Below are 24,627 nucleotides of genomic sequence, written 5' to 3'. Positions count from 1 at the left end.
CCATGATTTATAAATGCACACATTCGATAAAAGTTACAATAATATTCAATTAATTACCAAATAAGTAAAGAATTTAAATTATGGGTAAAGTGCAGAATCCCCCACTTATTTGTTTGGGGCTTTTTACAAGAGTAAGAAGAATTGGATTTTTGTCAATTTTCTTTGACTTTTTAAGTGAAAATAGGTCGATGTGTACATGGAAAATGGGAGTGCGTAATGCCATTTTTATGCAATTCTGGGTTGTTTTTTTTAAGTGAAAATATGTTGATGTGTACATGGATACCGAGTACGTGCAATTCTCAAAAACGCGCGAAGCAGTGGGCGATTCTGCACTTTCCCCTAAACTATTATAAAAACTTTAACAATTTATGAACATTTTAGAAAGTCAAAGTGCACGGAATTATTAAACTCTTAACTGCATCAACGTAATGCCATCAGACATACACAAAAAAAAAAAAAAAAAAAAAAAAAAATTCGTAGCGTTTAAGAAATTCTGCGCTCTGTTTATTTATTTCAGCGAATTTTTTTTAGCCTTACACACAAAACGAAAACTTAATTTTTGCAAGACGTATTACTTACATAAAGATTTTTACCTTTCAGTAATTCACCTACAAACCAAACGGAAGTTTTACTTAAAATATCTAGTCAGCAGACAATCAATCCGAAGGAATCGGAAATATATTCGGAACACCAAACAGAATCTCGAAACACGAAATATGCGCCAGATATTTCACTATGGGAACATTTAAAGGAATTCGTTGTTGACAGGTTATCTTCACGAGAAAAAAGGGGGAAAAAATGGGAGGAGTTACGAGATTCTCTGGGTTGCATGAAGATCTACTAATAACTTTCTCGCCAAGTAATTTGGCGTCATTGGCTCATTCTTATTTCTGGAACTGTGGTTGAAGAGTGGTATGTTTTTGATCCCTAAGTATGCTAAAGTTCTATCGTAAATTTTTAATACCTTGTTTTCCAAATTTACACATTTTGCTTGATTAATTTGAAGTTGTTTGTTTTTAGATGTGCGCAATGGCAAATTTCATATTATTCGTCAAATACCCAAGGTTTCTATTTCTCTGGTAAGTGTTTGCTTTATATCTTATATTTATTATTAAATATGAAAAGTAATTTTTGCATGCGTATATTTTTTCATGCTCATTTTCTGTTTTATGTACTGGTAGATTTCTGGCCGATTACCGTGTTTTTAGATAAATGCGCCATTTTCATTTAGGTCGTGTAGAGATTACTGTTTCCATTTTTTTTAAGTAACCACGAAAATTCTAACACATGTAAAAGCTTTACTAGTAAACTTTTCATTGAGGATATTTCAAGTAAATGTGCCATTTTTACTGAATTTGTGTAGAAGTTGCTCTTCGTTATGCCTTTTTTGAGCCAATATGTTAATTAGTTGTATTATTTTAATGTGTTGTTTTGCAGATTAGTGCAGTTTATTTGACAGATGTGTAATGCTGTTTATTGAAAAATGCATTAGAACCAATGATGGTAAGAGCTTGGCCTAGCAGATTGGTAAAATATTACCTGCTCTTAATTACTGAATCATATTGTAGGATAAAATCTGCTGTTTATGTATGAAAATTTGTACTTTATCTCTGATTATTTGGTATATGCCCAGAATTTCATTATTAATGATCGATTCATTAAAATTATTTTTAATTGTCTACTTTGTTTTGTGTTGCTGCTGCTCATTCTGCATTTTTTTTGGGGGGGGGGGAGTAGATATAAAAATTAATTCTTGTTTTTTCTTTTTTTTCCCTCCATGTCTCTTTTTATTGTGCTAGTAAATTTCTGACTGAACTCATTTCAAGTTGAATGTGGTATTTTCTTTAGCTCATGTAGAGATTCATCAAGTTTTTGCTGGTAAATTTTTGACAAAATTTCAAGTAAATGTGCCGTTTTTACTTAGTTTGCATAAAAATTGTTCTTCTTTATGCCTCTTTTGAATAAATATGTCAATTCTTGTTTGTATTATTTAATATCTTGTTTTGCATATTAATACAGTTTATTTAACAGATTGAGATGCGAGAATATTCATTAAAACTAATGCGGGTAAGTTCTTGGCCTAACAGATTGGTAAAAGATTTTCTGATCTTAATTACTGAATTTTATTATATTCTAGGATAAAAGTCTGCTTTTTACGTGTGAAAATTTTTATTTTATCTGATTATGTGCCAAATTTGATGATTCAAGAAAAATGCCATTTCTGTGTGTAGCTAGTTCGTTGTTGCTGTTCGTCATGCAGTTCTTTTGAATATGTATCAGTTTGAAAATTTATTCATACATGTGTATTTTTCTCATCCATTTTTGCTGTGCACTTTTCCTGTGAATATTATTTTTATTTAGTCTATATAGAATTTCCTCTTTGTATTTTTTTGAATAAGTATGATAATTAGTTCTTGTTTGTGTTATTTTAATGCCCAACAATTCACTTTCGAATGTTTGTTAATTATAGAAGCTAATTTTACTTTCTGCTTGCAGTTTTTAACTCTCTACCTTTTATCCAGACATTAATAACATCTGCCTTTTCATTTCTAAACTTAAAATATTGCAGTCGGGAAAAGGTTTCAATTTGAAAAGTAGTGGCTTTTCTAATTGCAAGAATTTCTCTTCAGAATTATAATTAACATAAGCTGTGCATTCTGTGCTGAGTATTTCATTTCTCGAAAAGTCTAGTAGACCTTTTAAATCGCAATTTTAATCTTTAATTTTTTGGATATAATTAAGAACGAATTCATTTGGAAGCAATTTAAAAAATAAAGGCATTAAAATATTTCTGTATAAGTCGGTATATTTTTAATGTTGCCGTGCAGCGTAAAAGCATCTCTACTTTCTCCCAGAAGTCTTGCTATTTTTCAGATTTCAAGGTTGACTTCTGTGCCTTGTTTTGCAGATTAACATGCTTTATTTGATTGCATAGAAGTTAACTTTTCGTAAAAAGGCCTTAATTATAGTATCATTATTGGTAAATTCAATGCTTAAACAGATTGGTGAAATGTTTGACCTTAACTACTGAATTCTGCTAATTGTATGGGATATGTCCATAATTTAAATTTTCTCCTAGTAAATCGATCAGTTGGAACAAAATGTGAAATGAATTTATTAAAGAGTATGTCATTTGCTGTATTTATAAATTTCCAGCCATGCATATCATTTAATAATTATTTATTTTTAGGATAAAAAAAAGTAGTAGCAGATGGTCCTACCAATTTGAATAAATATGGAATTTAGTTTTTAATAGTTTTATTTATTTCATGTAATTTATGGTATTAAAGTATAAAGGCTATGCTCGTGGATTTTCTAGTAAAGGCAAGTTTCCAATCAATAGCAGTTTTTAGTGGTTGAGCTATGTATCCAGCATTTTTTTACTATGAAGACTAATCATACTAAAAAAATTTGAGCATTTTTTTCAAGTAAAAATTAGTATGTTATAGCTGTGCCAGTATCATTCTGCATAATGACAAAAGTTCATTAAATATGTTAGTGACATTTAAGTGTTGGTTTTGATTATCATGCAATACTGAAACTAAATTCAGAATTTCATTATTGACAAAAAAAATTTTTTTTTTAATTCTGGGTATGAATGTCTGAGCATGTGTGTAAATTTTAAGTCATAAGAAACGAAATTAATTTGTTAAATTTGTTTCTTTCATTTGATTAATTCGTTAAACTTGCTGTTGTCTGTGAAAAATTTTCCTATTGAACTTTACCTTTCATTTTAGTGGCACATGTGATAATAGATTTTTAACCCCCCAAAAATGAAAATTTCCAAGTGTGGCTATAGAGAGTATGCTCAAGTTCATAAAATAACTTAGTTTTTCTTTATCCTCACCTTTCTGTTCGAGAAGCTTTTCTCCAGCATACATTGACCACCCCTTTTCTATTATAAGAATACAGTCAGAAGTCTTTAATCTGGACGTCCATAATCCGGAATGATCTATAATCTGGACCTCAAAGCTACAAACTTTCTGCGCATGCTCGTTTAATGTATAACGGACGGTATAAGCTAAGCTAAAATTATCTTATTCAGTTAATGTTGCAGATTGCGTTGTTCCTTAATCTTCTAATTGGATCTGGCTTATTTTTTGCGGACTGTTGGAGCAATTTTATAAAAGTAAGCTTGAACTTTAGTTTATGTCAAAAAGAATTTCCGATTCTGGAGCTGCCAAAGGATCTACAAAGCGAAAGCATATTTTGATGTCCATCAAACAAAAAGTGGAATTGCTGCAAAAAATGTATAAAGGCATATCCTTTGTTTCTCTAACCTTTCCAAAATCTGTTTATCAATTTTACACTGCTCTGCGGGGGGAGGAACATCACGGCGCGCAATGAACTGGAAGTTGATCTGTCAGCACTATCCTTATATTCAGGGCAGATGTTTTTATTTTATTCGGCTTGTAATTCCTTGCTAAATGTAGTATTTCATCTCAATGTACTCCGTTTTTGATATGATTTAAATCAAATTTCTCGTCATTATATTATGGATACACATCAAATAGTTTTCTGATTGCAATTTTCTAATTTCGACTATGCGTAATGTATTCTTTACGCATGCATGCGTTGAAAGAAATGTTTAATAAAGTAAACAAATAAATATTAAGTTTTTTTTTTTTGTATATTTTGATATCCTTTAGATCATAATTGCTCTTTATTTCATAAATTATGTTTTCTGCATGCCATCTTACCAGATTTAAATTGATGATCTGTAATCCGGAAGTCCCAACGAGTCCGGATTAAAGACTTTTGAGTGTAGTAATTTTAGAAATTTATCTGCATGTCTCCTGTGGACTTTCATTTAATAGATAACTAAAGCCAGTATGGAAATTAGGACATTTTTTATATTGAAGAATAATTCATTGCTGCCTACTCTCCTTTTTTAAATTTTTAGTCTTAACAAAGGAAAATGTTTCTCAGAAATAAATGGAATGTATTTAATTAAACTTAAATTAGGCAAATTCCATTCCCTCAATCTCTAATGATTTTCAAAATTTTTAAATTCTATTTCATTTGAATTGTACTTTTTCTTGTTACATTTTATTAAATTTCATTTGGTCAGAGTTGTCTTAATCTGTAGTTATTTCTAAATTTTTATATAAAGATTTAAAAAATGAAATTAGCCAGAGAATATAAGAATTAAATGTTAATATATTTTACAACAGAATTGAGTTTCAAATAGTTCAATAATCTAGTCCATGTAAATTTGAACTGAATTTTAATTTGATTTTTCTATTAATTCATTACATTTATTTAGGCGCCTAGAATGTGAACATGGTAAATAAAATGGCAAGTACCTGTTCCTCAGTATATTTTGGTGGGAAAAAACTTCTGAAATTTATGTTCAGTTTGTAGTAATATTATTCAGTTAACTTCATATTTGTTTAGGAATTTCACAGGGTGGGTGATCTTCTGTGCAAGATACTGAGAAAATTTTGACATTCTTTATGCTAAGAATAATTTCAAGAATTAATAAATTTCAGTTTTTTTATATGATAGACTGATTATTCAAAGTAATATACACCAAGGTCACCTTGGATGATCAAGGGCTTGTATCATACATGCATATTAACTGTTATAGGATAGCTATGGACTTTGGTCCTTCAAATTGTTTTATTAATATATATACTACTAATATATAACTACAAAAGGGTGGAATGTAGTGAATAAAACATTTTTGCTTCTGATAGAAGTGTACAACTGACTGAAAAATGTAACAGCCATCGTTAAAATTCAACATCATTTGAAAGATCTTTCTTAAGTATAGTACATATTTTTTAAAAATGAAACTGTATACAGTCAAAAGTCGTTAATTCGGACACCCATAATCCGGAATGATCTATAATCTGGACCTCAAAGCTAAAAACTTTCTGCGCACAAGCCGAGTTGGCACATGCGCACAGGCGTTTTACGCGTGCGCGTAAGACCTTGACTACTGCGCATATGCGTGTGCGCAAGTGCAGAATACGTTTTCGCCTGCGCGTTTAATGTATAACGGACAGTGTAAGCTAAAATTATCTATTTCAGTTAATGATTGCGTTGTTCCTTAATCTTCGAATTGGATCCCGCTTATTATTTTTTGCAGACTGTAAGAGCAATTTTATAAAAGTAAACTTGAACTTTCGATTATGTCAAATAGAATTTCCGATGCTGGAACTTCCAAAGGATCTACAAAACGAAAGTATGTTTCGATGTCCAACAAACAAAAAGTGGAATTGCTGCAAAAAAATGGATAAAGACATGAAGAATGTGACAGAGAGGTTAGTGAAAACGAAAAAATTTCGATTAACAAGTTAGTCGGCATTCTCGGCACAGCAATTAACGGGACTTGAACAGCGGAACTTTGTAACTGAACAAGAAATTATGTCTGTTTATAGAATTAAAGAGAAAGTATTATCACATAAAACGAAGCAACCTAAACAACTTACATTGAAAGAAATGTTTAATAAAGTAAACAAATAAATATTAACTTTTTTTTTTTTTTTTTTTTGTAAATTTTGATACCCTTTATAATAATTATCATAATTGTTCTTTATTTCATAAATTACAGTTTCATATTTTTAATTTTAGAATTTCTGCATGCCATCTTACGAGATTTAAACTGATGATCTATAATCCGGAATCGTCGAAGTCCTGATGAGTCCGGATTAACGACTTTTGACTGTATATGAATTTCTGGAATAATGTAACATATTAAAAGAAGATAAATTATGTATTGAAGTGAATTATGCATTCAGTATTTCAATAAATTTTCCATTTTATACATTCTTAAATCAATATAAGAATTATCAGTATTTTTAAAATCGTTAGTGTAGTTGTTTTAGGAAAACTTTGGTTTAAATTCAGGCTTAGATACTAAGAGTTCTGTTTTATGAAGCAAAAGTATCTAATATTTGTTTTGCAATTAAGTTGAGCTCAAATCATTGAATGTGAATGACATAATAGAAAAAAAAATCAGAGTTATTTTAATGACTGTGATGATGATATGTTATCTCTTATCACAGGAAAATACTTGGTATTTTATTTCAAGAAAAAAAAACCAGCTGGGATGTTCTGTGGAGCAAGGTTTTTAAATTTTTAAATCCTGTTCCTAGAGCAGACTTGCTAGTTCTTGGTTGTAGGTAAAGTTCAAATGGTATTTTAAGAACCTGAGGCTTAAAAAAAGCGGGGAATAAATAAAGGTTTATTTTTTATAGAAAAATTCATTTATATTTCAGTAGTAGTTATTATATTGTGTGGCTATTCAATTTCTTCACTAAAACATTCTCCAGTACTTACATATTATCTCATCGACTGTAAAAGTTAGGGAGATGCTACCAAATTTCTGTTAGTTGTTCCTGTGGAACTCTGAAAACCTGACGCATCTTTATTTAACAAAAAATCAGTGTTCAACCTGCTTTGTAAAAAAGCTTTCATCAATTTCTATTAGTTTGTTTTGCCTTCCTGATTTTACTTGAAGCTCTGTTTAGAATGCTATGAGTGCAGATTTTCTGCAGGTAGTTTACTGTTTTGTTGAACATATTGTATAGATTACACTTTTTTATGTCAGATTTCATAACTTTGAAAGCAATCTGCTGCTTGCTGTTCTGTAGAAATGTTTCCTAATTAAATTTTTTTTAGCTTAAAATCTTACTGCATACTATCAGGGTCGAATTTATGTATAAGCTACACGAGCTATAGCTGAGAGTCCCCACTTTCTTGGGGGGGGCCCAAAAATTAAGATATAGTATAAATAATATTAAAATATATTACAGTACAAAGTCCATTATCCGGAATGATCCATAATCCCGACTTCAAAGCCACAAACTTACGCATGCGCTTAAAGCCAGTAAAGCGTTTACCCACGCGCAACTTCCGATAGCGAAGAAAGTAACAAAGAACATTATTGAAAATGAAAAAATTTTGATTGACAAGTTAGTCGGTATTCTCGACACAGCAATTACAGGACTTAAACAATGGAACTTTGTATCTGAACAAGAAGTTATGTCTGTTTATAGAATTATAGAGAAAGTATTAGCACAAAAAAATGAAGCAACTTAAACAACTTACATTGAAAGAAATGTTTAATAAAGTAAACAAATAAATATTAAGCTTATTCTTTTTGTAAATTTTGATATGGATTAGATCATAATTGCTCTTTATTCCATAAATTACGGTTTCATATTTTTAATTGTATAATTTCTGCATGCCATCATACCAGATTTAAATTGATGATCTATAATTCGGAATAACCAAAGTCCCGATGAGTCCAGATTACAGATTTTGTACTGTATAACAGACTTATAAAGGGCCCCATATCTCAAATAGCTTAGGACCTTATTAAGTCTAAATATGGTTCTGCATACTGTTAAGCACAAAGTTGGAAGCAAAATGGTTTGTATATTTCTCGCTGCTCCTGGAATGGGAAATTTACTTTTGTAGGGTTTTTTTTTTTTTTTTTTTAATTTTAAACAGCTTTTCTGTATTTTCTTGTTTCCCACCTACAACTCCCTACCAAAATGATTTTTCAAAATCCCGTTTTATATAAACGAGGTGGAACCAGTATTTAATAAGAAATCTCAGGAATGACCACATCAATTTTTTTTCTTCTACTTTCTAGTTACTTCCGTGGAAGAGCTTAGTAATGCGTGTCTTCCTTTCTGGCCACGTCATTGCTTTAAGCTAAATCTTACTACGTTCAGCCGTATTGTTACGTGCCTGTTTGTATTCACCAGTGAGGTTTAATTAAGGGCCAACTCTATTAGTTATTTCTGTACAGCTTTTTCTAGTTTTTAGTTAGTTAGCATTAGTTTCGTATTTTCTATCTTAAGTTAAAGCCCAAGTGGAGACTTCATGTAAGCCCAGGATTGGCCAACTGTAAATGGTCTCAAGTTAAATATCGGGTTGGAGGGAAAGTTCTGTCGTATTTTAAATAGGCAGGTGATTTTTCTTGTAAATAAAAAAAACATCTGGCTAGTGAGTCAATCGGATTTTTTTTTTTTTTTTTTTTTTTTTTTTGTTTTTGTTTTTTTAGCTGCTGTATAATATAAAAGGTGCCCTTTTTTACCCTTCATCATTTACTTGTAATATTTAAAGTGAAAAACATGTCGGTAGATAAAGTGCATTTACGACACTGCATTTTATATGAATTCCAAAAAGGAAGCAACGCACCTGTTGCATGTAAAAATTTATGTGCGGTATTTGGAAAAGATATTGTAAATGTTCGTACTTGTCAAAGATGGTTTAGCAAATTTCGTTCCGGGGACCTGAGCCTCAAAGAAAGTGTTCGATCTGGATGACCATCCAAGATCGATAATCATGTTTTGCGATCCATGTTGGAAAATAATCCACATTTAACAAGTCGAGAAATTGCAGAAGAGTTTGGCATTCATCATACAACTGTTGGAGATCACATTAAATCTCTTGGGTTTGTGTTAAAGCAAAGTGTTTGGGTTCCACATGAATTAACGGAAAAGAATTTGTCTGATCGTGTAAGAATATGTTCATCACATCTGATTAGACACAATGTGGAGCCATTTTTGGACAGGCTGGTTACTGGAGATGAAAAGTGGATTCTTTACGAGAATATTAAAAGAAAAAAATCTTACTGCAAACCAGGAACATCATCAGCAACAGTTCCAAAACCAAGTATCCATCAACGAAAAGTACTGCTTTGTTTGTGGTGGGACAGGAAAGGTCCAGTGTATTACGAGTTGCTGAAACAGGGAAAAAACATCAACGCGGATCTGTACTGCAATCAGCTTGATAAATTGAATGCAGCTATCAAAGAAAAAAGGCCAGCATTAGCGTCCAGAAAAGGAATAGTGTTCCATCACGATAATGCTCGCCCACATACTGCAGTGGTGACACTACAAAAACTGAATGCGTTAGGATGGGAAATCCTTAGTCACCCCCCGTATTCACCTGACATTGCACCCTCTGATTATTACCTGTTCAGATCTCTGCAAAATTATCTAACGGGAAAAAAATCAAGTCTTTTGAAAGTGTTTCTAAGGCAGTTGCTGACTATTTTAACTCCATGGATGAGAACTTCTACAAAACAGGAATTTACAGGTTACCTGGAAGATGGCAACGGGTTGTAACAAATAACAGAGCATATATAATTGATTAATATTAAACACATATTTTTATAAATGAATTCAAATATTTTCTTTAAAATACGACAGAACTTTCCCTCCAACCCAATAAAAGGATATTTAAACCCTACTTTGGACTTGTCGCTCTAGACTTTTAGAAGTCAATGAATAGTCGCTACACAATTCTCAAGTATTCTAGATACCAAGGGCAACCAATTTTACTAGAATCTTGTATCATTTATAGTGGAAAATTATATAGATTAGTATATAACTATTATGAAAATTTGAAACCATCTGCAAGAAAATTGGAATGCAAAATACATTCATGTTTTATCAGGATAACGATTCTAAACATGCAGCCCTAAATGTTCACACGTGGTTTTAACTGTCCAGAAGTTATCACAACTTCTTCCTTCATTTAGTCTTCAGACTTAAATCAAAATGAACATGTATTGAGTGAGTTGGAGAAAAGAATAAGTAAAGTAACATTTCTTCAAAAGTTCTATTTAAAGCTATTCTTGTGAAGGAATGGAACAACAGTTACTCAAAAAATATAGATAAATGCATGTGAAAAGTGTAACTTTAGCTAAAAGATATCTAACCATTATGAGTATTGAATGTCCCATTATTTTATTAATTTATTTTATTTTTTTATTGACTCTTTCTTCAAAGTATTCGAATACTTATATGAGTTCATTTTCAAAACATTTTGAATATCTTTTCTTAACCAAAAACGCTCAGACCTTTTTTTTTTTTTTTTTTTTTTTTTTTTTTTTTCAAAATAAGGAACAATATTACATGTGAAAGAAAAGACATTTTACTGATTATTATTAACTGATATTTGGAAATAAAATCAAAGAATGCAAGTGTTACAAAATTAATTTCATAGGTTTTATAATTTCATGAGTTAAAACTGATATTTTAAATTTAAAAATACAAAAACATGAATATTTGTCTTATTCAAAACATGTTTGTAAGTGCAAGTATATATGTCTAAATGGCTGGCAGTTACATAAGGCATAAGAACTTTTAAAGACATACAAAATGTTAGACTTCATATCTTAAAATAATTTACATTAATGTCATAGTAGAAAGACAATTTGACTGCACTATATGTGATTTCTTTATGGTAATTAAAGAAAATTACACCACATGTGCTCTTTCCCACCTTTCCATCTTATTTTGCAAATAAATTGAGCAGAACGTAATTTTTTTGGCCATATGAAACCTTCGGTATGACATACCAGGCTCTATCTAGTAATGCTGAAGTGGCACTTGTAGTAGTTCATTCAGGAGAAGGAAAGATTGAGAAGATTGAAGGGGGAAAATTGATCGCAATCAGGCATACTGGTGGTCCTGGTACGTACGATGAGACAACAGTTCAGTGATTCTTAACACAAGTTGATTTTTATGTTATAATGTAACCTGCTTGTAAACAAGATTTTTCTGAAACACAAAATAAATATAACAGCACAGAAGGGCTATTTAAGTCCCAGAAGTATGTTGATAAGTATGTTTTTCATTCAATCTTAGCCATTTGGTTAGGTGAACGGATCAACAGATTATCATGGAGAGAGAGGAGGCTTTTAGAAGGACCGAGCAATGGTGTTTAAATCATACTATAGAATTACATCCATCTAATCTTATGCAAAAACTAGAGGAAGAATATTACTCACTTAGAGATGTTCCCAATCAGTCCGAGGAATAATTAGCTTATCTTAATGATCTCAAAAATCAAATCGCAGCACTAAGCCAGTACGTTATTGAACTCAAACTGAAGATGAACCCACTAATTACTCCCAGCTACTATGGAAACTCAATCTACCGAATCTCATCAATAAATCTACTCAATCAATAAATCTACCGAATCTCATCAATAAATCGACTCAATCAATAAATCTACCGAATCTACTAACGCTAAAATTAAGCGTAAGAAAAACATAACGGATAAAGAAGGTTTTACTACACCTCGCATAACACATAAACGCACTCTTTCAAACGCAGAGATTAATGAACCAGCACAGAAAAACAAATTCCAGGAATTAAATCTCGAAGACAATATGTATTCTACTAACGAGCAGGGTGATTTTATAGCCCCAACAAAAACGGCAGGGCATATCCCCCTCCTACTGTCCTAGCCGATTTCAGGCGACTGGGACAAATTAAAAGATGCTATTGGAGAAAAGTTACGAATCAAAAAATTCCGCGGAAATTTATCCGGTGGAACTCTTACCATCAGAGTTTACGACTCTGAACCTTACAGAATGCTCACTGATTTTTTAGATAAACTTGAACTCCCCTACCATACTTTTAAAATGAACATCGAGAAACCGATTAAAGCTATAATCGAGAAACTGCCAAAGACTGCTAATATTGAACGTATCAAATCTGAAATAAAAGAAATGGAAATACCCTTCCAAAAAAACCGTCAAATCACTCATGTTATTGAGGGGAAAATTATCCATTTACCTGTATACCTAGCTGAATGCACCCGCAATAAAGAAGGTAAAGCTATATATGACATAAAGAAATTAAGAGGACTCGACGTGTTCGTGGAAACCTTACAAATCTCGCCCTGGCCCCATGCAATGCCATAAGTGCCAACGGTCCGGACAATACACGGGATCGCCGCAAATACAAAGCATGCTGTTTAAAATGTACAAAACCTCACGAGACCTATACTTGCTCCCAAACAAAAAATGATGAAGATAAACCTCCAGTCTGTGTCCTCTGCGGAGCAGATCACATTTCTTCTTTTAAAGGTTGCCCTAAGCACCCACTTAATATACAGAAACAGATTGAAGAAATTAAAGCCAAAATAGAAGCGACGAAGAATCAATTCCATTACGACAAAAATGAATTCCCGGCGTCAATCCGAAGGAGATCCCTAAACGTAGTCCTGCCTGGCAACAGCCATCCAGAGATGAAAGCCAACCGAAAGGATCAAAAACTAGCCAATTAGGATTTTATGAGAGGTTAAAGTTACAAATTAAAGATTTCTTCTAAAAATTTTAAAATGCTAAAGGAATATTTGAAAAATTAGAGGTCGGCATGGCCGTTTTTGATTATCTGTCAAATATTGATTATGAATTTTAAGCCGATTCATAATATTCCTAATCTTATTTCAGCTACCAAAAGCTTTATAAAAATTAATTTCTTCAATGCTAACGGTATCCGTAAGCAACAACCTCAGCTCATCTCTTATTAGGGTATGGATAAACATGTAGTGGTAAAGGCTATCGGGTTGAACATCACTTAACGAATGATGATCTCCGATCTCCGACTTCCAAAAACATGACATTGATGTCATGTTAGTCAATGAAACACATCTTCGAGCTTGTGACAGATTCAGAATTCATGGCTATCAGAGAGGATAGACCCCCACAACAGAGGAGGCGAAAATGCTATCATAATTAAAAGCCATAATAAAGCCACTAAATTATCAACAACGTAAAGCCAAGGCTTTGATAATATCTCAAATGAAGGGCTACAAGCACTGCCTAACAGATGTATAGTACTTATCACTAATATTTTCAACGCATGCATTCGTCACTGCTATTTTCCCTCTCAGTGAAAGCATTCAATAATTATTAACATCTTGAAACCTGGAAAAGACCTTAAATATGCCAAAAATTATTGACCCATCAGCCTGTTACCGGCTCTCTGCAAAGTTTTTGAACGTGTCATCAGTACAAGACTTACCAAATTGGCATTGATAGGAACAAATTTGGTTTCCGAAAGAGACACTGTACTACTCATCAGATACTCCACCTGGTAGAATTTATCGCCCAAGAATTTAGAAAAAAAGAATGGAGTAGCAGCATGCTTTCTCGATTTTGAGAAGGCATTTGACCGAGTCTGGCATGCTTGGCTTACTCCACAAATTGTCAAATTTCCTTCTGCCTAATAGCTTCATTAAACTTACCTACTCTTATCTCTAGTGTCGCACGTTTCAAGTAAAGATGTGGAGAAATTCTCTCATCAAGAAAGAGATTTTCCGAGGCGTCCCTCAAGGGTCTGTTTTAGGACCGAACTATTTTAATATTTTTATAAATGACATGCCTTTCCCACTACACTCAAGTATTTATAAATATGCGGACAATACAGTTATCTTAACCAACTCTAGAAATCCACAAAAATGGTCTTGACAAACTCCAAATGCAAGCTAATCTAATCAACAAATATTGTGAAATTTGGAAAATTAAACTTAACGCAGAAAAATGTTGTGTTGTTTTATATCGCAGATACAGAAAAAAATTTCCAGTTAATTCCAATATTAAAGTAGATAATTCACCTGTTCCAGTAGCAAGCTCATATAAATACCTAGGAGTGTACGTCGACAAAGCTTTAAATTTCAAGGACCAGTTTCAAGGACTGGTATCCAGTATACCATCAATAAAGCTAATGCAGCGTTTATGTCTCTTTACTCCCTGCTTGGAAGGAAATCTAAATTAAATCTGAATACTAAGAGAAATCTTTATATCACCCTCATCAGACCAATTCTACTCTATGGAGTTCCTGCATGGGCAGCTGCCGGATAAATTGAACGCTAGAAAAAAAAACGTCTTACCTAATAAGATTCTCCGTAGCATAACAAATGCACCTTGGTTTGTGCGGAACGCACAAATCCATAAGGGTTTAAAAATTCTCCCGATTCATGATCAAATACTAACTACAGCACACAACTTCTTTGAAAAACTGAAAAACTCACAATACCTAGCCATTAAAGAACCCACAGATAAAAGACCGCGAACTATACATCATAATGCATTATGGGTGGTAGTGTACAGTGTATATCTTTTATTTCTACTTATTTTACGTATCTTATTACTCTTCATTACTCAAGATCAGTTTACGTTATAGACTATGCTCTGACAAAGCTTATGGACTTTGATTGCAACTTATATTTCTTACCTTTTATTTTTATTTAACCAAGAATTTATTTAGTACTGTGTAGTGTTTTAAAGCAAAGACTTTGCTTTCAGTGAAAATTTTAGTTCGCGGTCTTATGACTCCTTCACTCGCTATTGGCCACCTCGCATCACGTGGTGTTTACTGTGCAACTTTAAAGAAATTAATTTTCTAGCATGATTACTTAATTTTACTGTACCCAAATTGTGTTTCTGAAGAATAAGGACATTATTAAATCTTCAAATTCACTTTTTTTTTTTTTTTTTTTTTTTTGAACTTTACAGACTTATTTGGGCTACAATGAACCTCTGGTTGAGGGGATACCCCCATTTTAATGAATAATAAAGAGCGAAATAATGAAATATATCATTATTTCGCTCTTGGGGACTCGCATGCCATGGCTGAAGCTATGGCAGCGGTATTATAAATATAACAAATAAAATACTTCACGGACATAATTAATGTTTTCTAAAATCAAAGTTTTTTAGGGTACTTGAAAAGAATCTTTATTTAACACGTGGGTGTGTAATCTTTATTTAACACAGTGCCACAGAAAAATCTGGTAAAATAGTCTGTCGGATCATTTTTTTAATTCTAGTGGTTTCGTGTCTTTTTTATCCTAAAAATCAGTTCAGTACCTAATCTGAATATATTTTTATGAATATTTAATAAATAGATAAACAAATAACAGGTTTAAAATATAAATAATATTTTAAACAATAAATTTATTACATTTCAGTTCATTGTAAATTAACACAAGAGTTCTATGTCTCAATAGGAAAAATTGATAAAATTAGACAAATATTGTATTACAATACAAATAATAAAACATAATACATAACCAAAAATAAATAACTTAGTGAATGTGTAAACATCTTAAAAAATATCGCTAGTCTTGTATTCTTTCAATAAACAACACAATGTGTAAACTGTTTCATTTGACTTATGAATAATTTAATGGGCAGTTTTTTTATTACGCACATTGGTGCTACATAAACTGCCATAAAAAATCAGCAAGACTAAGCTAATGTTTGGTCTTCATGACAGCTGGACGTGCTAGTCATGAGAACAGGCAAAGGCCAAATGCGATAATTCTTTATATCATGACCTGCATTCTCAAATATAATTTTTTAAAACTGTTTTCGATAATTCGAATAATGTTATATACCAAGCTCGCAATGCCAAAAATGAAAAAAGTGCCAAGCATATTAAAAAAAAGTGTTTAAATTATAGCGATTTAAAAATCTGGTTAACTGATAAATGTACGAATTATTCAAAGTTATTTAAAATTTATAAAAAGTATTGTCAGTCTGTTATTGAACAGTTACATTATTTATTATATTTTTGAGACGAAAATGCATAGTTTCTAGAGATTCTTAGATTCAATAACGGTAACTGTTAAAAGTTAGCTGTGGATATTGTCTTTAAATATGGTTAAAAAATGGCATAACATTTGCATCATATTCAAATATCACACGAAATAATTTTAAAAAAGTTTCCCTTTATTTAATTATAATTAACAGGGCATAACATAAAATCATTCACAAATATTCAAACGTGATGAAATCGTTCATCACCTTATTTGTGACGGAATAAAACAAAATGCAGTAAACTCTCTATTTGCGTCCATCTCTGAAAAGAACAAAATATTTCTAAGTCTAATATCGGTACTGAAAATCACTTTCGCACAAGATCGAAATCATATGGAACCTTGAGAAGTAGAGAGGATCACCTCAAAAACAGGTAAGATCCTGAATACTGTTAATTTTTTAAAAAGTTGAAATAATTTTTTAGAACTATCCTGAAACTGAAAGCGAAACTAACGATATATTATTTCAGTTAGGTGTTGCGTTGTTTAGAATAAAGACATAAATACAGGAGAACTTCATTAATGTTTCTTAAACTTTCTATTTACACAGGAGTTCATCTGTCAAATTTATTGTAAATCACTTAAAATCGCTGAATATGAATTATTTTAAAATTACGCTATGAATATACATTTATAACAGAGAAAGGAATGTGACATTCCAAGTCATTTTATGTCTCATGATTATCAATGAAGCTCTAAATAAACATCGGTAAAATAAATTAACATCTCAAGATCTAATATGAGGTATGGTCTTTTCTATAGCCAGACAGGTCGTGTAGCGTGACGGCATACTAGACAGGACGCAGATGAAGAGCCCTTATGGCAGTCGGTCTCATTCCTGCAACAAGACAGTTTTCAACTCCAGGATGGTTCTTGGAAGGGGGAAAATTGCCCTTCTAAGAGCGTCCCAGACATGCTTTATAGGGATATATTATTTCAGTTAGGTGTTGCGTTGTTTAGCCAGGTGGCGAATATCCTCACTTTCCAGGTTACTGTTGACCAGCTGAGCCCTATGTGGACGAGCTTTGTCATCCATTAACAGGAACACCGGACCAACTGCGCTCCTGAAACATACGATCTAAGATTGCCTCTCTATACCTCATAGAAATCAGAAAGCCTTTGTCAAACACATGAAGGGAGGTGTGGGGCCGTTCAGCATAATACCTACCCAATTATTACACCTCCACCACCGTAATGATCCTTTCTCATGATGAGGGAGGGATGGTATCGTGTTCCAGGCTCTTTCCAGATGCAGGCACAATAAGAATCAATGGCCAGGCATATCTCGGCTCGTGTAAAAAGCACGCACTGAAGTCTGTGTATTGAAGTGAGCGGAACGCAAATAGCAGGTCTTTTGGCATACAGCCCTATCTCATGAAGCCTTCAGACAACTGTAAACCGTGAAACTCGGATTTCAGCGGCAGCACAGAGCTCAGGTGAGAGTTGTGAATCTGTAGCAGTTCTGTGTCGCAGCGCTGAAAGAGGCAAATAGTGAGCTTCAATCGTCGTTGTGGATTTTGGTCGGCTTTGGACCTTGGTTGTGGATCTTGGTTGAACTTTTCAAAGTCCTGAAACTGTTTCCATAAATTGCTGACGACACTGGGTGTCACATTGAGCTCTTTAACTACCTGCGCTTCTGATTGATCTGGCGACAATCTACCGTTAATCGCCGAGCGTGGCTTTGAAACAGGCATGTAACTAACTGGCTTTTACCCGAATCTGGGAGAACTCTTCTGGGCCATTGGCTTTATACATACACACCGTAATCGGCGAAATCTATAGCAAATTACTGTGGCTACCATTGCATTTAACTCTTTGATTCCATCGCAAAAGTGGATGCTAGTCCGAACTGGTGATAAAAAATTTTCCAACATGCAGATAGGTGATTTACTGTAATGTGGTGCCAACTAGTGGTTATAGAACACATGAAATGGAGGGATGAAAAAATCCTCGAAGTCTCTGATATACACAGCAAAGGGACAATGAAATAAGAATACAAATGAAGTGTAATACAATTTAGATATTAAAAAAGGAGATATCAAATATACACAAATACATACAGGTGCAATCACAATGCAGATTAATATCCAGTATTGTTGATAACCCCTCGTGCGCTGACATTCTTTTCACGATCATAGCTCCGCAGATACGCACATGTACGGTTACGTATTCGACTCTGAATATTTGCATAATTCTTTGGCGGCATAATTAGTACCTTAGATTCAAAACTTTTCTTAAAAATAAACATAATTTGCAAATTCTCTTAATTTTGCACACTAGTGACTTAATGAAAAGTTCATTGAATTAAATTCAGTAATTTTTTTAAAATTCCCTGTGCTATAGTCATTAAGTTTGTCAATTAAGGATGCAAAAATATCATTTCAAACAATTAAGAGTAATCAAAGTGTGACATAATTCATGAAATTTTTCATTAAATCAGGATATTGTAAAGTCGAGGTTATTTTTACTTAATCATATTTTAGGAAAATGCTAAAACTTTAGTGTATGTTTCCAAACTGCCAACTGTATGGTGTCTAAAACACAGGACTAGTCACCTGGTGAAGTACAGGTGACGTAATTTTTAGAATTCAGGAAGTTACTTGATGGCAAAATCTTGAAGATATTTAGATTACATTGGGAAGCCAGTCAGAAAGTTCTCTTCCTTTTTTAAGCCTCTTGCTACTGAACAAGGACCAAAATTCTTATGCATATATGACATGTTCTTGTATTGCCTTCTTTATAGATCTTAATAAATTTTAAAACAAATTGCAGTTATATTCCTTTGAAGACTTCTATCTCTTAATTATTATAAAAATCAAAATGAAATAAAGATATAAAAAAGGATGCTCATTATTTTTGAAGTTTTAATGTGAAAGATAAATTAAATATTACACTACACTGAATTATAACTTCTGAAAACTGGCAATTACAGTCAAAAGTCGTTAATTCGGACACCCATAATCCGGAATGATCTATAATCCGAACCTCAAAGCTAAAAACTTTCTTCGTATGCGTCGCGTTCACGCATGCGCATAGGCGTTTACGCGTGCGCGTAAACGCCTATTACGGCCTTTACGGCTTTATAAGACCTTTACGGCTGCGAATATACATGTGCGCATGCGTATAATACGTTTACGCATGCGCGTTTAATGTATAACGGACGGTATACTATAATTATCTAATTATCTATTTCAGTTAATGTTGCAGATCGCGTTGTTCTTTAATCTTCGAATTGAATCCTGCTTATTATTTTTTGCAGACTGTTAGAGCAATTTTATAAAAGTAAGCTTGAACTTCGATTATGTCAAATAAAATTTCCGATATATATTTACTAATATGTAAAGGATCTACAAAGCAAAAGTATGTTTCGAAGTCCATTAGACAGAAAGTGGAATTGCTGCAAAAAATGGATAAAGACATATCATTTGATTATCTAATCATTCCGAAATATGTTTATCACTTTCACGCTGCTCTGCGGGGGAAAGGAAACGACACGGCGCGTAAAGAATTGGAAGTTGATCTGTCAGCACTATCCTTATCTTCAGGGCAGATGTTTTTATTTTATTTGGCTTATAATTCTTTACTAAATGTAGTATTTCATCTCGATGTACTCGGTCTTTGATATGATTTAAATCAAGTTCCTCGTCATTATAATTCGCTTCCGATAGTGAAGAAAGTGACTCAGAGGTTATTGAAAACAAAAAAATTTCGATTGATAAATTAGTCGGTATTCTCGACACAGCAATTATAGGACTTGAACAGCGGAATTTTGTAATTAAACAAGAAATTATGTCTGTTTAATAGCATTAAAGAGAAAGTATTATCACATGAAACGAAGCATATTAAACAACTTACATTGAAAGAAATGTTTAATAAAGTTAACAAATAAATATTTAGCTTTTTCTTTTTGTAAATTTTGATACCCTTTAGATAATAATTGCTCTTTATTTCATAAATTACGGTTTCATATTTTTAATTTTATAATTTCTGCATGCCATCTTACCAGATTTAAACTGATGATCTATAATCCGGAAAAATCGATAATCCGGAATCGCCGAAGTCCCGACGAGTCCGGATTAACGACTTTTGACTGTATTATGCAGCAAGGATGATAAATACTTCAATAGAATAACAAAATGTAGCCCAATGAAGATTCAAGAAAAAGATTAAGAAATTCTCATGTTTTTTATTACATTGTTCCTTAAGCTAAAAAAAATTTAGAACTACCACGAGTGATTTGTTTTCTCATAAGCTCAAGATTTGATTATCTCTGAAAACAATCATCTTGCAGAGGTAAAATGGCAGTATCGAATTAAAAATTTTAGTGAATCCAAAGTAAAATGAAATAAGTTTTGTACACACACTGCAGTTAAAAAAAAAAAAAAAAAAAAAAAAAAGTTGTGGTTGGATAAAAATGCACTTGAGTTACATATGCGGCATTAAACTGACTTTTCAAGTTTAATAATTAAACGCAAAAACAAATTTAGATGGAAAAATCAAAATTTTATGCATGCATACACACACACAGGGAGGAGGGTAAAGATGAAACTTATTTGTTTATTTTTATTAACAACAATTTATCCTTGCACTGTAATACATAAGAATTATAACTATCTCTGCCATATTCACTAAATGGAAAAAAATGAATAAAAGTTTAGATTAGGATATTTGAATACAGCAAAGAACACGAGGGCTATCTGCCTTCCCTAAGGAAAAACGGCTCACATTTACGTTACACACAGGAAAAACCATACAGCCAGTACTTTCACCTATGATCAAACTTCCAGCATTCAGCAGTCTTAACTACTCAGCTACGTGTGGGACTAAATCAATAATCAGAATTAATATTTAGATATTCTATGACTTGAACCTAAGTATAATATATAGTGTTCATTAAAATGTTTTAAATAAATCTAATATATATATATATATATATATAAACTTAAATGTGTCATTTACTGATATTTTATGTATGAAATATATGTCTTTTAGAAAAATTTTAATTGCTTAGATAAGGAGAAGTCTTTTGAGCAAAAAAAAAATCAGTATGTTGGGGTTCTCCATCCACACATTAATAGTTCAAAGCATTGAAATCATTAGAAATGGGCTAGCCGTAAAGGTGGCTTTGTGGTTTTTCTGGATCCTAAATAGAATACCAGCCATAAAGGTAATTTTTATCTTTAGATAGTTAAGTCACTGTGTGCTTTTTCATAATCATTAAATGTTATGTTACAGAAATTTAGGTCAGTTATTTAATTTGTGATTATATTGCTCAAATGTGTAAAGCTTAGTTTAAATTTTGATGTAAGCACAATATCAAGATACCACACTATCTTGAACTTTTAATTATATCAGTCTTTGGAAGTTTTAAGGTATTTATTTTTTAAATGTGTGAGTAGTAAACTAATACATATCCATGTCATAATACATTTTAAGCTAATAATGAAATGCAAGATCATCACAAAGAAATTGGATTATTTTTATAATTTAACTCAGACACATTAAATCATTATTTAGCATTTTAATGTACATTTTTGAATAAGAAACTTGATTGTACACAGATCTAATGCTTTTTTAGAATGAATTATAAATAATTAAGGACATCAGCATCTCCTCAGCTGGAAATGGAACCAAAATTAACGAAACCACAGCACTAACAATTCTGTTATTAAATCAGCTATTAAATAGCAAATATAATTACTAATTTTTCAGTAATATAAAGTGATTATAAAAATATTTCATATTATAATATAAATGTTTCTCCCTACAAAATGGCAAAAAGCATTAAAATTATTGACTAGCTTTTGAACAATTAAGTACTATGTGACATCATTAGATTATTTTGAAGCAGGCGGTGTGAAAAATGTGCAATGTTCTCACAGGAACCCTGAAACTCTAGAATATGCATCGAGTCTGTTTTCAATTACACCATGAAGACATGTGGAAGGACAGGAGAAAATACTTTATTTCATAACTATCTTACAAGTAAATGATCAATAAACATTTTGAAAGGAACAGAATACATCTACAAAGAATATATCAGGACAAACTGGTAATATTTGAGTTGATCTTCATTACTAAAATAACCTTAAAATACAAGTTCTAGTAACCCAGTAGAAACATAAAATCATTATTTACCATCTTAATGTACATTTTTTTAAAAAGAAAATTAACTATACAAAGATCTAATGCTTCCTTAGAATGAATTATAAATAGCTAAGGATGTCAGCATTTTCTCGCCTAGCACAGGAACCCATAAATTCAAGAAATCAATGTTACCTACTCTGCTATTAAATCAGTTGCACGTTAAAGTTTTAATCTTTAATTTGCACACATTTAATCAATATATATACTAATTTTTCAATAACTGGAATAAAATCTTTAAATCTGTTTATTTTTATGGAGTCAATCAACAGTTTATTTTTGTATTTCTTATATCAAGTGCCCAGAAAATACCCAGTATGATCATTATGTATTAGTTTCTATACTATATTAACTTATTAGTTGTATTTTGCTGTTTAACTTGAAGAGAAAAATTAAAAAATTAAAATAAATGATAATTAGCTTTTAGTTGCCTTTCATTTTTTAATTAATCTCAAATCAAACATAGTTCAGTTTGCTTTATAAATGAAGCTAGCTATTCAACAGAAAATTCTTCAGCATGTGAGTGCATAATTCAAGCATGTGAGTGCTATTTGTCAAAAGGGAGGAGTGCTTTTGTGGAGGACTTTCTAGAGTGGTATCCAAGTTACACATTGGAAATTTGCAAAAATGCTCATGTAGCCAACCCTTTCGATTGGAATCCAACTCAGGTCAAACTATTAGTGTACAGTAACTTTACTGCTTGGCCACTGATGGGATCCAAATCAAACATATGTTTAATTATTAAAATGAGCTATTGAACAGAAAATTCTAAAAGAAACGATAATTACTTATCCAAAACAAAAGTAACATAAATTTATCCAAACCATTTTAATTTGCTAATTAAAGGAGATTTAAACAGTTTATTTATAATTTGAAACCATGCAATATGATTTCTTAATTTTTTACAAAGTTTAACCATATACAACATGATACACCATTTACTTATTATTAACTAGTTGTATGAGGTGCATAGAAATTTGATGAAAATCTCAATTATAAAGTATAATTTATATATCACAATAACAAGTTTACATAAGTAAGTTGAATCAAGGATATTTTGCTGTTGCAAATCTGTTACAATATAAAAACAGATCAAATTAAATTAAGATAAATTAAAATTATTAAACATTTATTATTATACTTATTTTGTGTTATAAAAACCTCCTGAAATCGGTGTAGAGTAATAGCTATTCTGATCATTCACAATTTACGAATTTTATTTGAGAAAAGATAACTTAAGTTCAAAATTATAAAAGATCTAACTATGAGATGTTAGAAAATAAAATTACGACTAATATTTTGAAACTACATTTGTTCAAAGATTAATAAACCATGCTTCATATCGAAAGACTTTTGATGATCCTGATAAAAACTTATTTCAAGAAATACTGAAAAATTATTTCAGTGATACGAATTATTGTTATAGTATTAAGTGATTAAAAAATATTTCAGAGTATATTGTAAATGCTTCTCCTTATAAAATAGCGTTTAATACGTTAAAGCATTAAAATTAGTGATTAGCTTATGGAAAATTTCTGTCTGCATACGAACAAAAAATTTCAGTAAAGAACAAAGAAAATGCGCGAAGATCCCAAAATCACGACAAATTGGCGATATTTGAGTTGCTCTTCATTACTATGACATACATAAAGTACTTCTTCTAGTAACCCGGAGCCCAAACTCTTCATCTCAACGTCATGCCTGATTGACTTTCATTATAACCAATGAGAGGGTTCCATTTAGTGGGAGGAGCGAGAAGAGGTCCGGTTAATAACGTGTCCCCATTTAAAAGGAGAACTTAAAGCCAAGGAGGTTAGAATAGAAGGAGGGAGGGTTCGCCGTTTCCTCCACTATCGGCGAATGAAACCTCGGCCGAACAAGCGGCGTCCATGTTTGTGACTTCAAAACATTGCATTACGTCAGTGACATGTAGGTGTTTCTAAGCTGTTCCGTGCATGTATTTTCCAGTAAAAATATGTTAAATTTAAAATGAAATGCCTCGCTACTGTTGAATTTTTGTTTTATACTTTAAAAAGTTGATATCCATAATTTACTATGTAGAGCAAATTATTAAGAAATAGTTCGAAATCTAAATGCATGCGCAAAACATTAAAGCCT

General features: G+C 31.9%; 1 protein-coding gene and 1 long non-coding RNA gene across 4 annotated transcripts in view; one reads left to right on the top strand and one right to left on the bottom strand.

Annotated features, from left to right (window-relative positions):
- The window catches only part of LOC118196276 (protein CEBPZOS-like), a 92,652-nt gene that overhangs the window by 32,524 nt on the left and 35,501 nt on the right, over nt 1-24,627 (bottom strand). Inside the window, exon 1 of one of the 3 annotated variants that reach the window (XM_035367699.2) lies at nt 594-745. The exons of 1 other annotated variant lie outside the window; for it this stretch is intronic. The gene's annotated coding sequence lies outside the window, so the exon portion shown is untranslated. Of the gene's footprint in view, nt 1-579; nt 746-24,627 lie in introns of those variants that run through there. One more of the 3 variants, XM_035367698.2, reaches the window with a different exon arrangement.
- On the top strand, nt 911-7,053 carry LOC118196277 (uncharacterized). Its single transcript, XR_015039669.1, has 2 exons — nt 911-1,079; nt 6,580-7,053. It is a non-coding gene; the product is annotated as an uncharacterized LOC118196277 (long non-coding RNA).

The sequence above is a fragment of the Stegodyphus dumicola genome, chromosome 2 (genome assembly GCF_044657685.1).
Source record: "Stegodyphus dumicola isolate Sdum_Otavi_A_Nest chromosome 2, ASM4465768v1".
Taxonomy (NCBI): domain Eukaryota; kingdom Metazoa; phylum Arthropoda; class Arachnida; order Araneae; family Eresidae; genus Stegodyphus; species Stegodyphus dumicola.
Note: the sequence above shows the minus strand (reverse complement) of the source record. Positions and strands in the feature narration are given on the sequence as shown.